Source organism: Suillus fuscotomentosus, assembly GCF_016647785.1.
Source record: "Suillus fuscotomentosus strain FC203 chromosome Unknown F5891scaffold_270, whole genome shotgun sequence".
Classification (NCBI taxonomy): Eukaryota; Fungi; Basidiomycota; class Agaricomycetes; order Boletales; family Suillaceae; genus Suillus; species Suillus fuscotomentosus.
Genome location: NW_024539782.1, coordinates 33,713 through 49,193, shown reverse-complemented (window position 1 = coordinate 49,193; position 15,481 = coordinate 33,713).

Here is a 15,481-nt window from a genome sequence, read left to right as displayed (position 1 = left end):
TTCCTTAATCGACTTCGAGACGGTCGTTAGATCAGGCATTGATGACTGGGTAGCGCGTATTTCACTTCAGAGCATCGATTCAGCATGTATCTCAATTGAGGCATGTGCCTCCGCATACTCCTCGCGAGCGCTGGAAACTTACAAAGGAAACCCGGAGGATACGTCAATCATGCTTCTTACTCTTTTCGAGCTCTGGGTCGCCATGGATAAGGTTGTTCTTAAACAAATCCCCCTCTTGGCAAACTATCCCCCTGAAGTTCCATCGACCCTTTGGATGAATCTCCTGATCCGGCAATCCTCAGCCCTTGATCGTTTAAAGAAGTTGTGCGCCTACTTGGAAGAACGTGATTTCCGGGCTTCCAACCGTCTGTCGGTATTCTCGTCCACCAACAATAACGGATCGTTCGCAGTGCAGTATTTTTACCAGACATCCATGTTGCAAAATTTGAAGCAGGAAATAGAGGCAGATGCTCAGAAGGAGCGGGACAAGAAGTTGGCTGAGCTTCGGACCCTCAACGAGAGGTACGGTGAGCTCCAGAGGAGCGCAGCAAGCTTATCACATGAATACCATGTCAACTCCTGGGGTCACGAGTACCACTATCGGTGGTGTAACAAATGTGACCTGGAGCAGCAGATGCGATCCATGACCATTGCAGTTCATGAGTGGCCACTACCGCGGCATGAACAGCAAGCGATCACGGTTGTGTTCGAGCTAGCATGCCCCATTGCGTTTGACATGTGGAGATCTTTGACATTCCATGTTCTCGTTGACATCTGCACTCCAGAACAGATTTTGCCCACTCCCCCCTTCATTACGCTGCCTGATTATGGCGCCTTACAGCAATACCGCAAATCTCATCCAAGACAAAGGCTGACTTTGGCGTCAGAAGCCAAACCCTTCGCTATGTGTCATTACCATTACCAAAATATTCCCACGCACGCCGACCTCATCTGTGTGAACAACGGTCTCGTATATCAACCTTTCGATATAACCACAGATGCATGGATAGCCGACGCACTGCTGCACTGGAATTCTAGTAAACTTTGCACTTTCATTCTTCCCAGGGGGCCATACTATGATCTGCAGCAGTACCTCGCAGGAACGTCGCACACCTCAAATGAGGTCATCGCCAATCAGTCAGATTGTCACAAGGACATGACCATTCACGAATTCATCGCTTTCGGAGTCTTACGGAGTGGGCCGCTACTGCAATGGATGAATGTGCTACGTGAACTCCGTGCGAGGACACTCAATTTTCGATGCGAAGAAGTCCATCTATTATTCGCGCAAGCCGTCTCACAAGTTGGCCCAATTTCCAAGTCATCTAATGAGAGCCTTCCGTGGCACGAGGAGCTGAATAGCATACCATTTCTTAGCGCACTGCTCGGAGAGCTTGAGTCCTTGATTGCGAACGTCGAAGAAAATTGGCTGGAAGGTGTCACGATAAGCATTATCATCATGATTGTGTGCCGTGTCTTGTCCTCGACACAGGAAAAGAGTATCAAAAGTCGGGGATATTTGTTGCTTCGAAGGATACGAACAGCGACCTTTACGTTTCTGGAACAGCTTTCACAGAAAATGCAAGCCAGTGACGACGAGAAGGCCAGTCGGGATTTGCAAGGACGACTTCGTGATATGGCCATCATCTGTCGGAGCACTTTTGGTGTTGACGAAGATCCTTTGCTGCTCTTTACATCAAATGATGACATCAAGGTATTTGTGTACTGTGGGGTCACGATTTACGACAATACTCCAAGCCACCTGGACAATCTATCACAACATTCCAAGCTACTGCTAGAACGAGACAAGAGATGCTGCCACGCATCGGAAGCCGCTGTTCGTCGATATGTAGAGAATCACAGGGAAGGTCTTGATTCTGCGGTGAAAGCAATATGGGGCAGCTACAGACAAGGAATTCCTTGGAAGGCCCTGCCGGCTCCGTGTTCTCGTTGGTTTGTGACGAAGACGGCACCTTCTGGTTCTCAGTCGCCGCAAACTGTGCATTATAACTTAATTGATGGGTGTTTGCTTGTTGATGGGAAGCGGCTGGGTAGGCTTCCATCGACTATAGTGCAACATCCCACATATCAGGCAATTTTCGGTGATGTTAGCTTTTGCAAGTTACGACTCTGTTGGTGCATGCTCACTCATTAATCACAGCAAGTTCTGGACATTGTTCCAGCTGATATTTCTGGAATGGAGTATGCGACACGCGGGAACCCTTACGGCTATCAGGTTAGTCACCCTCATTGTCATCGCTCAGCAGCTGAGACAATACATTTACCTGTCAATGAAGGTGTCTTTTTCTCTCCGCGACTCAAACGACCTCATTATCCGTGCGAAGCATATCAAACAAGACTCGCCTAACCTTCAACTCATTCCGAGCCAGAAATTTGTGGGGGACCTACCGACGACCTTGATAGAAAACCATACTCATTGGCTTAACCTGGACGCATACAAAATAGAGATTCGGCCAGCAGAACGTGCGTGGCAGTCTTCACGTGACAATTGGGTCCTGGAATTTGCTGTTTCGGGCCCCTCGACGCTGCAGAATGCCAGCGGTGCCACTCTTCTCGACGTACGTAGCCCCACGTGGGACATGATCTCCGAGAGAATGCGTCCTCTGGAAGACGCCTGCAACATGATGGTCACATACAACAAGGGCTCCAGTAACACACAATTGTTGAAGGCTGATTTACCCCGATATGGTCTGGAATTCTTCGTCAATGAGGATGGGGAACTGCAGTCCCGTAACCTGCGCAACATGGTCGTTGATGGCATTCAGTCTACTGGAACGATGTTGGGATTGGTCAATCAACTCATCATGCGTCCGAAGTCGCAAATCATGGATGAGCATCCCCGTACCGTCATCATCCCATATGGTCGTATCTCATACGCTGTTAATGAGCATCACGTCCAGGTTACCATTACGAGTAAAGGCCCCCGAGTGGCGTATCACTTGTACAGGGTTGACACAGATCTATGCTGTCTTACTGGGCGTGTAGGTCTGACGAACAAGCTCTATCAAGCACTTCTCCACGCTGTTACTAGCAGCTGTCTCCCTGATCCCCTGACGGGTCGAACAGGAACAGAGGAAGCGTTGCATCTCATGCATTCTGCGGCTTGCCGGTCTTTTATGAAGGTTCACCCTCGCGATATATATCTTTTGCGCGAGATCAGTTCGTTGTCAACCATGCGCGTATGGTATCCCACACATCTTCAGAAGATGCAGACAGTCTCATGGTCGTGTCTTTCACCCCTCGCACAACACCACGGTTTCCATCCAGCTGCAAAATCTATTATGGAGTACGGCAAGCAACTTGCAGCTTTCTCCGAAGGGTCTTCAGACCTCAGTCTTACATTTCATCTTCCTCCATTCACCAACCACCTTCTCGAGCGTGCATCCATCCGTGCCTCTGCGGTCTACCCTGACCAGTTTTCTCTTCCAATTCTCCTCAGTGACACAGATGTCGTCTATGCTTCACGCGATGTACCCGATAAAAATGCAGAAGAGAGGGCGTTTAATACCGCCTTCATGACACTCCAGTGGCCACACGAACTTCCGGTGCAACAGAATATCCTCAGTTTGTTGACTCGGTGGAAGAACGTCCAGGGCATTGGTGAACCATCGTTCAGCTTGCAATATTCCAAATCTTGGCTTCAGCCATTCCACCACATCTTCCTTTCTGCATATGACCACTGTCGCAGTGCTACGAAGGACGATACATTCCAGCTCGTCTTCACCCTAGCTTCAGTGTCGTATGGCTTGTTGGATGAGCATGCACTCGTCCCAACACTCCTAGCCTTCGCTACTGTTCCCAACATTCGCACCCTGGGTGACCCACCGGAGTTTGCGTCGTATAATCTCTCGGATGGTTTTATGCCTTCCAGTGTAGTGTTGGACAGCATCATCAGTTCGTGTGTCAAAGACTATGAGACCAGCCAAGAGAGATACCTACCTGCAAGGAGAGGGGAAGATGAAAAGGCTCTTGGGATACGTCGTTATTCAGCTTTTGAAGATAGGCGTCGTTCTGAAAAGGATCTCATTCTTCATACCGTTCAGGATGCTTGGCCGCGCGAAAATCCTCCGGCTCTGAATACGCTGCAAGCGAACTGCTACGATCTCAACGAACTGTTGGGGGAACTTCGCCCACTATACCGCAGCTGTTGGGCAAACCATTGTCTGAAGCAACACTTGGATGTCCTGCAAGAGACCCTCAACTCGTTCCATGCCACTCATGCCCCGTCGAAACTACCCTCACAATACGATCTTGATCCCCACCTTCAAAGTTCGGTTGTTGCTTCACCAGCCTCATTCGTTAATGCCAATCACCTCTTCGCTAGAAATCCGCCTGTTATATGCATGAATGGGTCTTCCTATGTTCTGCCCAATTCCGATCAGAGAGATTTGGTATTTTATTTATTTTTATATTTTTATATTTTATATTTTATATTTTTTGGAGATTTGGTATCTCCAGACACCATAGTCACAGCGAAGTTGCAGCAGCTTATCAACGGCTTTCGCGACCGAGCAAGCAACAAGTTCCGCCGTAACTACGCCAATGATCTGGACCAGAGCAGGCTGGTATTTTGCGAAGAAAAGATTGTTGCCTTACCATATTCTGCGCCATACACGATGGAAGTACTGCGAGAGTACCATTCTCTTCATCGCCTGCAATTCCAAGATGCACTCGAATCTATCGTACGCATCCTCTCCCCTGTCTCTCCCGCCGAGAATGCGTTATACAATGCTGGATTGTGGCCTCGAGTCACACCAAATCTCCTCTTCGCTCGCATGGCTTCTGCATCGGGATGTCGTTTGGAGACGGAGTGGCATACAGCTCTTGTCTCCCTGTCGCAGATGCTTTTACGACTGCAACGTTCGAGAAGGCTGTTTATATTTGCCGCTAGCAAGAACTGGGGCGAATTTTTCAAGGAATTGGACAATGAAGAATGCGAGCGATCTGATTCGCAGCTGTACCCGGATTGGCTTCTCATACAGGTAAGCTTCAGAGAGAAGTCGTTCATTCACGACTGTTGACGATAAGTGTTGCAGATTGAGAGTCAGTTCTTGGCACGGCCTGTTCAAATGAAGGTTGCGCGGGAGATGATAGCACCCCACGAGGGGCGAAATACTTCTCTCCAACTGAACATGGGCGAAGGGAAATCCTATGTGATCGTTCCTCTCGCAGCAGCTGCGCTTTCCGACGGCCATAAACTGGTTCGAGTAATCGTGCTGAAGTCGTTGTCTACTCAAATGTTCCAGCTCCTGGTTGAACGACTAAGCGGCCTTGCGCAGAGACGCATCTTCTATATTCCATTCTCCCGCTCTCTTTCCATCGATTCATCGAAGGTTCAAATGTATCGTAACCTGATGCAAGAATGCATAGACACCAAGGGCATCTTGCTCGTGCAACCAGATCATATCCTGTCATTCCAGTTGATGGCCGTTGACCGTCAGCTACTCCAGTCTGAAGCTGCTGAAGATATACTGCAGACTCAGCTGTGGCTCGATAATCATACACGCGATATCCTAGACGAAAGTGATGAAATTTTACACGTTCGCTACCAACTGGTGTACACCGTCGGCCTGCAAAGGTCGCTTCAGGGGCATCCTGACAGGTGGACGACTACGCAACAAGTGTTGAGTCTTGTCACAAAGCACGCTACTCGACTCATCAGTAAATTTCCCTATCACTCAGAAGTGTCTATTCGCAAGCACGGTGCATTCCCCTTCATTCGAGTTCTGCACCCCACAGCAGGCGAAGAACTGGTCCAATGGATCGCACAGGATGTCATTCACAGCGGGGCACTTGACAACATCAGCTTCGATCAAGCTCCTGACCGCATCAAACAAGCAGTCCACCAGTTCATTGCAACTGAGAATGTATCCAACATCGATACCAGCTTGGTGACGGAGCACTATAGAGACACCACTGTCTGGCCTGGTCTTTTAGTTTTGCGTGGACTACTAGCATGTGGTGTCTTGGTGTATGCCCTCAGGGAACGTCGCTGGCGCGTGGACTATGGCCTTGCCCCCCAACGAACGATGTTAGCTGTTCCATTCCGCGCTAAAGACATGCCCTCGCTGCGGGCAGAATTCGGCCATCCAGATGTTGCTGTCACTCTTACGTCCCTATCATACTACTATGCGGGCCTCACACTCCAGCAGTTGATGTTATGCTTCGAGCTCCTGCTGAAGCAGGACAATCCTGCTCTCGAGTATGAATCCTGGGTAATTGGACTTCCCTCCGTCCCAGAAAGTCTACGGCGCCTTAATGGAATCAACACGGAATCCACAGACCAGCTAAATGACCTTCGGCAACTGTTCGCAACCAACAAGGCAGTTATAGATTTTTACCTGTCTCGAGTTGTTTTCCCCAAGGAAGCCAAGGGTTTCCCCAGTAAGCTCACCTGCTCCGGATGGGATCTCGCCCAAGAAAAGAATCATCTCACAACCGGCTTTTCTGGTACAAATGACAATCGATATCTGCTACCAAGCTCAATTGTGCAGCGCGACCTTGACTACCAACGCAGCACGAATGCTCGAGTCCTAGCCTTTCTTCTGCGCCCGGAAAATGATCACTACGAAGGCATACCACCCGGCCAAAGCGTGCATAACTTCATTAATACTCTCGTCACAAAAAACCCCGAGGTCCGCGTGCTCCTAGATGTGGGGGCGCAGATGCTGGAATTGAGGAATAAAGAGTTGGCCGAAGCATGGCTTAGAGCCACTTCCAACGCCAAAGCTGCTGTCTTCGTGAATGACGACGATGAACTCGTTGTTGTCAGTCTGGATGGGAGGATCGAGCCCCTTGTGTCGTCCCCTTTCGCACAGCAGCTTGACCAATGCGTAGTGTATTTAGACGATGCCCATACGAGGGGAACAGACGTCAAGCTGCCTCACGGTTTCCGAGCTGCTGTCACGCTTGGCCCCAAAGTTACGAAGGATCGCCTAATGCAAGGTTCGTGATTCCAGAGGTCGTGCATGTCGGTTTTGATATGAATTATTGATGATAAAGGATGTATGCGAATGCGCAAGCTGGGCAATGGGCAATCAGTCATGTTCTTCGCTCCAGCTGAGGTTGACCGGAGCATTCGTTCGGCAACTCAGAAAGCTGATGACGACCCTGTCAATGTGTCAGATATCTTGCACTGGGCGATGCTTGAAACTTGCAATGATATTGAGATGCGCACACTATCCTGGATCCAACAACGATCAGATTTCAATACACGGCATTCCGCATGGACTCAATTCTCGCACACCTCTACCGCTTCAATTTCTACCCTAGAGACAGCCTGGTTGCAGCCAGAGGAACGTTCATTGGAGGAATTGTATGCGCCACGCAGTTCTTCCGAGGTATCGCAGGGTTTCGATTCAGACATCCAAAGGAAGTGCGAGGAGCTCGGAATTCTATCAGTTCACAAAAGGAGCATGGACGAGGAACAAGAAAGGGAGGTGATCCATGAGGTAGAGAGAGAACGTCAAGTGGAAAGACCGCCCAAGGTCGAACCCGCAAAGCCGAACATGCATGCACACGTTCATCAATTCGTGAAGTTTGGCCAAATTGCCGCAGATTCTCCCGCGTTCATTCAAGTGCTATCCAGCCTTGTTGACACTACTGCTGAATTTGATGAGCGCGATCAGTGGGCACACAATGTTTTAGTCACCCGCGACTTCGCTCATACGGTCAACTCTGGTACCCAAAAAGTGGATGATTATCTGCGGCCCGTCAACTGGATTGTATCCAGTAACGTTGGCCACCCAATGCTGGTAGTCATGAGCCCGGATGAAGTGAACGAACTACCACCTGATATCCGCACGAGCAAGGTAGTTCACCTGTGTGTCTACACTCCTCGCATCATACAAACAATGCAGGCATGCGACAACCTTCAACTCTATTGTGTTCCTTCGGCCCCACGGGTGACACCATCGCAACCGCTGATTTGCCAGCTCAATCTTTTTGCGGCCCAGCTCTATTTCTCCGATTACGACATGTATCTGCACACTTGCAGCTTCTTAGGACTCAATGCGCCGGATTTGAAGGGAGAGGATTTGGTAGCCGACAACGATGGGTTCATCAAGATAGACAATCGCCCTTTTGCGAGACTATCATGCATGTTCGAGCGATCCCAGCTTCCTCCATTGAGGAAGTTGTTCGAGATGAGAAGAAAAGGCATGGGGTATCTACCAACTCATTTCGGAAAGATGCTCAATGGCCGCATTCTGACCGAGAAGGACTTTCTCGAATGAACGCCAGGTCTATTTAGTGAGTTTTAGCGCCTCTCTATCTGCCAGGAACCTGGCTGACTGTGGTTCTGGTCACCAGCAACTAGATACGGCACCAAAACTGACATCCGAGTCAATGTAATATTAGCGTCTGTAATGTTCTCTGTAAATGTAGTCGAATCTGAGAGCTCCCAGTCTATGGCTGCCATGTCCTCCCTCCAGGTGACTAGAACCGTGACAGCAAGTTGAAAATGATGACGAGATTGGCATTTCACCATTTTAGACATTCTAAGTAGTAGATATGATACTATTGTTCATCATACGCAAACCCAACTGACCTCCATAGCTACTTGAGAAGATTCCATACAACCTTCAAATCCGTATACTATCTGAAACCCGACCTTTTGGGTGCTTGAACAGCCCTGTTTTAGTTGGTGGTGGCATCGGTGTACGAGGTTGGGGCAAACCCGACGCGGGAGCGAGAGGTATCGAATATACAGTAGAAGCGCTCGGTGAATGGGTAGCCATTAACAAAGTCAAACCCTTTGCCACTTGGCGTACCAAGGTCGTTAACGACGAGATATATGGCGTCGCTACTACCACCAATGTAAGTGTTTAGAATACGAGGCCAGATTTGGCCGTTAGGGGTGAGAGAGAAGGTTGCCTGTGCAAATGGTAAACAAGGGATGTGAGAGCTGACGGAAATGGCGTACGCCGCCAATATTGAAGTTCAGGTTCTGGAGGGCTCCGTATTGGGTAGAGGAAATGAGGAGAAGACCAGTCGCCGCATCTAGGATACCACCTGTTAAAGACTGGTACTGGTCGAAGGCATCTATCTAACGATTAAACCATGATTACTCGTTGCACTCGAGATACACACCTGTAGCAATGTGAATAAAGGTGGTTCCAACATCGACAATACCGGCAGTGGAAGACAAGATCGTCGTGGAGCCGTAGGAAATGCTCTGGTCGATGCCCCAATACTTCGATGCAGGAGTGGTGGTAGTGCGAGGACTGAAACAAAACGATTACTATCAGCCTGGATTGATCTAGGAGCTGAGGTAGCTTACGTGTACGTAATGGGACCGTGCTTGTTACGGACAGTTCCACCGAAGGTGAGCTGTCCATTGACCATTGACTGCGTTGAAGTGGTGGGCTCGAAAGAGATACCAACAACCTCAAGATGAATGGTACCTTGGCGATGCAGGTTGTCAGTGACAGTCGGGACCAATATATCCGGGTCTTCTGTTAGGGAACCCCGTGTCAAGTCCACAGGCCCGAGGCCAAGGATGCCGTCAGCTTCGCCGAAGTTGCCCGATGTCTCAGTAGCAACACCAATCCACTGTTGGGCGATGGTGAGCCCATTACCGAAATCGAAGGTGTCTGTGTACTCAATTCCTATAGATAATCATGGGTATCTTCAACAACTTGTGATATCTTTGTATGTCATACCAGAGAAGGAGCCGGCACCGTAGGTGACCGTCACATATTCATCAGTGGTGGCGCTGGTGCTAGTCGGCACGTACGGTGTGCGGGCGCCAATCCATGTGTTCGAGGTACCGGTATCGACGATCAAGTAGTCTTCAATAATACATCAGCAGCCGCATATTTCCTCAGTGTTGAACTTACAAGTTGTGGCGGGGCTACCAATGCCAACTGCCACGTAGTATACAGTACCAAGGTTGGCTATAGGAATGCTGTGGCTGTCGTGCTTCAAGTTGTAGTCCTTGAGCCTGAAAGCCGCCACGCGAGTTTTATCATGCTCCAAGGCATTAATGGTACCATTGAGGACACTTAGCCTCCTGGCAATGGGGAGGGTGATGGGGGAATTGTTGACTTCAACGGGCGACCCCGTGATTGACAAGGCCAGGAGGAGAATTGTCAACAAGGATGCAGCGGCCATACTGACTCGGACTCGAAAGCAATATCATACTCAGTGATCTGTTATATATGCGCTGGTGAACCCGAATATTGATCTTGGCCACGTATAAAACGATGACAAAATAATGGCGGTCCGAGTATTGTGAGCAAGGATGCCGAGTTTCCTGATACAACAGTGACGAGAGGTTGGTTTTCAATTGAGGAATTTATAATTCACCTGTTTACCCGAGGACATCCAGGAAACGGCCACTGGTCTGGGGCTGCGGCTGACGCGTGCGGAGCTAAATTCGGAGTTCTGATTATATTTGGTCACGTTTGCAATACCAGTGTGACCCGTCCATTGTGAGTCGTGACCCGCCCTTTGTGATCTCTTGCAGGCCGATCACACTGCGCTCGGTGACATCAGTGCCTGTCATGGATGTCGGCCATCTGTTCAACTCAATAAAAATTCATACAAATGTATTTTGATACTGTACTCTACTAATGCATTGCCTCCCGAGGCCTTTCAAAGTACATATCACACGTGTGATCTTATAAGGCCTTCTAATGCATATCAAGCGATCTAGCAAGGCCTCACTCGAGCGTCCAGCAGCGCTAAAGGCGAAGCCTTCCTTACAGTGCGACAGAGGTACGAGAGGATTCGACAGAGCCTAGAGGTGCGAGAGGGTGTGACAGACAGAGGTATGACAGAAGTGCAACAGAGGTGCGAGAGAATGTGACGGAGGGTGCGACAGAGGATGCATCAGAGGATGTAACGGATGCACGAGAGGGGTGCGAGATGGTGCGGAGGATACCAGTTAGTGTACTAAGAACTTGGGAATGATACGATCACGTACTTAGAGCAAAGCTATTGAAACACACCTGCAAAATTACCAATCTGGCCAGGAATGCGACATCCGCCTGTTGCAAGGAAGACATTGTGATAAGCGCTATCAAGAGTATGTGGGCGGGGGCGGGTAAGAGACAAGTTGGGCGAGGAGGAAAGACAGGCGAGAGAGATGAGGCAGGATGGGTGATGAGTTACCATGATATGGTCCATTTTGATTGGAGCACGAACATAGCATGCCAACTGCATGTGGTGGGTTGACTGGTGGGTGCGTCGGCAGCCATCTACGACAGGCACACCCACTGCTGACAGCAGGCGCGATGGCGGGCAGCTTTGGAATTGTCACAACGCAAGCAAATACAATTCGAACTCAGCCCGGGTCAGCCGCGTTTGCCGAACGTCCCAGACTGGCCAGATCTCTGACATTCACGAGTCAGACCCCCTACCATGAAGGAAATAAATGCATTCAACTTGAAGTCACTTATCGGAAATCAGCGTTCAACGTTCAACAGGCGTCGTAGCATTCAAAACCTATCTATGGCAAGCGAAGGTCATTTCATGACATACCATTCCGGGTCAACAGCCCTAGCAGGGTGACCTAGGCCTGCCCATCATGACGGGTCGTATATGCATAGATCGGGAATTGCTATTGAGGATCAATCACTCATCATATGCTGAATGTATGCTGGTTTCTCATCATGTGCTAGTCATTGCGAAGCCTTTAGAACTGCCGGGACGCTTGTAAGTATGCACTACCAGACTGATATTCCAGGGATAAGCACATCATGTCATTTTAATACCACATGGCGTGCATTACAGAAATCTACAACATGCATGATTGAAACTCTAAGGCGCCGAGCGACGAGAAAGGTCCAAATGATACAATGACACGACAGCAATACAAATGGAAAAACAGCGAGTGATGGCGTGCGGACAGCAACAGACAGCAATGCGAAAGCAAACGAAAATAGAGCCAGTGAATGCGGCGTTCCTGCGGGACATGCGAAATCGTGATACGGTAGAATCGAGTGGTGAACTAGTTTTCAAACAGTCAGACTAGTATGCAAGGAACAAGGAACGTCGTACCAGAGAACGCCAAGTTACTTTCGGCCCTTGCGTTTCTTACCAACGCTCTTGCTGCTCTCACCTGCCTTGGCCCGCTTGCCCGGTTTTTAACGTTTTGCTGGAAGAGGAGCAACTAATTCCGCGTCAGTCAGTGGGTTGTCGCTATCAGCCAGAAACTCCGCAGATGGGCGCTTTTTGGACACTACGCTAAGGGACATAGTGGAAACTGATGCGAGCTTCAGCAAATAGTCAGTAGGAGTCAATGCTCGTGCAGGAGGTAGAGTGAGTGCAGAAGGAACATGAGCACTCGAACTTGAAGAAACATGTTGAGTGGTACGTTTGATGGGGCGAAGTCTAGGAATGGGACTTGCGGGTGGTGACACAATCGAGTCTTCGGGAGGAGTAGTTGGGAGAGAGGATGGTTCCCTTGTTGATGTAGACGCAGTAGTCGAAGCATCCATCATATAGGGACGCTCAAAGTGCGCACGTCGCACATCGAATTGTCATGCAATTTAGAGGTGAGTAGGCTAATCCCATTTGTGCCGACGACCAAGCTCGCAGCAACAAGAAGCGGTGAGGTCGACTCGTTCGAAACGACTAGCCATGCTTATGCCGCATAGTCACCTTGTTTATACAAGGTCACTCTCAACTGACAATTGTGGCTGTGGTGTTCCACAACAATTAAGTAAACATGGTGGCCTCCTACCACATGCATTCCATTTGCTCCCTAGGCTAAAAAAATTCGATAAATGCACAGAGTATGTAGCGACCTATTACCACTCCGCCACCGTTAGGCTGCCAAGCCGTGACGGAAACAAGGTACCAGCAGTGTAACGTAAAAAGACCTCAGAAACCTTGTCGACTCTAATAATTAGTAAGTAGTACCTCCGGAAAATACTCAACTCAGATATCCTTCAAGTACTTACGGCTCTGCATTCTTCGAATAAACGACAAATGGATTCAATTAGCTGAGACCTTGCGGAAAAAAATAAGGATCAAACTATGGACATATTGATTTCATCACTAGAAAATTGCCCGAAGCGGTCACTACCGCTCAGAATATGGCCTAATTTGGTAATTTCAAAATATCAACATGGCCAGCCCAAACCTCACTCTGCGTACAGCAGGCTTGCACAATAAATAATAGCTAGGATACACTCAACAGGACATACTGAACCAATATATACTACCAATATCAGAGGGAGTGCAGTTACAATGCTCTGTATCTCATTCGCAAGAAAAAGAGCAATGGACTTATTATGTGAGGTCTATGCGGTGAGCGAGGTCTTCACTGAGTTTTTGCTCGTACCTTGCTGTGGGAGCCGAACAATTTCCGAGTAACAGGTCACTAGATTCATCACCGTATTTAAAATGACATCGAAACAACGAAGTTTACGTAAAATACTCCTGCTGCGGTGTGCTACTGGCATGGGTTTGTTTGTTCCTTGATCTGAGTTCCACAGCCTTGTCACTCGTATCACAATCTCCCTTGATCCCTCTACTGATAGACATGGGCGTTGATCCGTGTTGCAACACTTGGCGTATCTTAGCATGAAACTGCCAATGTGTAATTTGTCACCCTTGGCAGCACTTTCTAGTGCTTCTCACGGTCTGTCAGACCCAGTTTTCCTGTATGACACAACACGTCTCTGAGACATCCCTCTCCCTGGAGGGTCTCCCCCAATTCCTTAAGAGTAATAAGTGTACCCTCGTGGGCCTCATTGGAGGGTTGGCTCCGATTATTGCAGATCACGGTGCTGAACCTCCACTACGTCATCGAGAGTCTCGCCGTGTATCAACATGATTTGGAGCCTCTTGTGCTCCTCTGACGATACATCATACCTTACGCTGTCCCCTCGCCTTTTATATTCCCTATGTTTGTCACTCATACTTATGTTATGTTTTCATCACGTCATTGAGAGTCTCGCCGCTTATCCGAGTCAACATGATTTGGAGCCTCTTATGCTCCTCCGACGATACATCATACCTTATGCTGTCCCCTCGCCTTTTATATTCCCTATGTTTGTCACTCATACTTATGTTATGTTTTCATCACATCATTGAGAGTCTCGCCGCTTATCCGAGTCAACATGATTTGGAGCCCCTTGTGCTTCTCGCACATACGACAATATGTTATGTTTTTCCCCGCCCTTTATTGTATGTTATGTTTTTTTTCTTCCTTTTTGCGTTGTATTTATGTTATGAATGTCACATTTTAATAAAACATATCACATCGCAGTATCGTTATCTTTAAGTTTCATGGCGGTTTCGAACATGTTGTGAAGCAAACAAGAGCGGGCATTGGAGCTGCTATACTGACATTGTCGAAACAAGAGGAAATCGTTAAAACTGCATGGATAGCTACATAAGTACTAGGGTACGAAAGGGACAGGTCAAGTGTAGGATGAGCAAACCACCATAGTAAGTTATCACCGTAAAAAGACGAAGTAAGCATGAGAAGATGAACCAAAATAGCAACCCAACAAACGACAAAAGCACAGGCATATCAAAAGTTGATTATGATGAAGGAGGATGCGGAGGGTTGGTGGGGTCTCGAGTAAATGCTCGTGGGACAGTGTCGTGACGAATGTAGTCCAAAGATGAAGATGCAACATTACGGACATTGTCCGTCCATCTAGAATCCTGGTTATGAGCTCTACCTTGAGGGTACCCACTGTCACGGTATGCTCCTCCACCAAATGCCCGGCGCTCGTCAAGGCCATTGCGTCGAGCATATCGACTTTCATGAGCATAGTCAGGACTGAGCACTGGGCTGTATCGGCTTGGGTATGCACGTTCACGCTCACCGTGAGCATAATGGGACTCTAAGGCCGGGGATGTATCCCGTGTGGTGAACTCGCTGTCAGTGCGAGGCTCACTGGGTCCATAATAGTCGCGAGGTTGCAAACTGGCATAGCGGTGATTGTGAGAGTCACGGTGGTAGAAGACATCACGGGAGTGGAGAGCATCATGCTCAATGATAGGACTTTCATCACGCAGATGAACTTCACGACGGTGCATGGCGTCATGCATGTACCATGGCTCACGGGAATGACTGCGAAAAGGTTGACGAGTGTCATGAAAGGCATCGCGAGGGTCACGACGAGGCTCGTGGGAGTTGCGAAGAGGGCCACCCTCTCGAGGGTCGTTGCGAGGGTCGTTGCGAGGGTCAGGAGTGACCTCCCGATGAGGTTCCTGTAGGTGGCGTGGAGGGTTACCCTTGCGAAGGTCTTGCTGGACACCATCACGAGGATCATGACGTATGGGGAGCTTGTGATGAACTTGGTGTAGGTCATGTGGAGGGTCGTGGGGGTCACGAGAGTCGCGAGCGGCATCGTGAGGATCCTCAATGGGTTTGGTGATCTGAGGCGGTTCCTGCTGGGTTCCTGCTGGCCTGTCATCATGCATTACCTCAGTCAAGCCTTCCTGTAAAGATTCTGCAGAGACATTGACTAAGCCAGGGGAGACGGCACCAGCA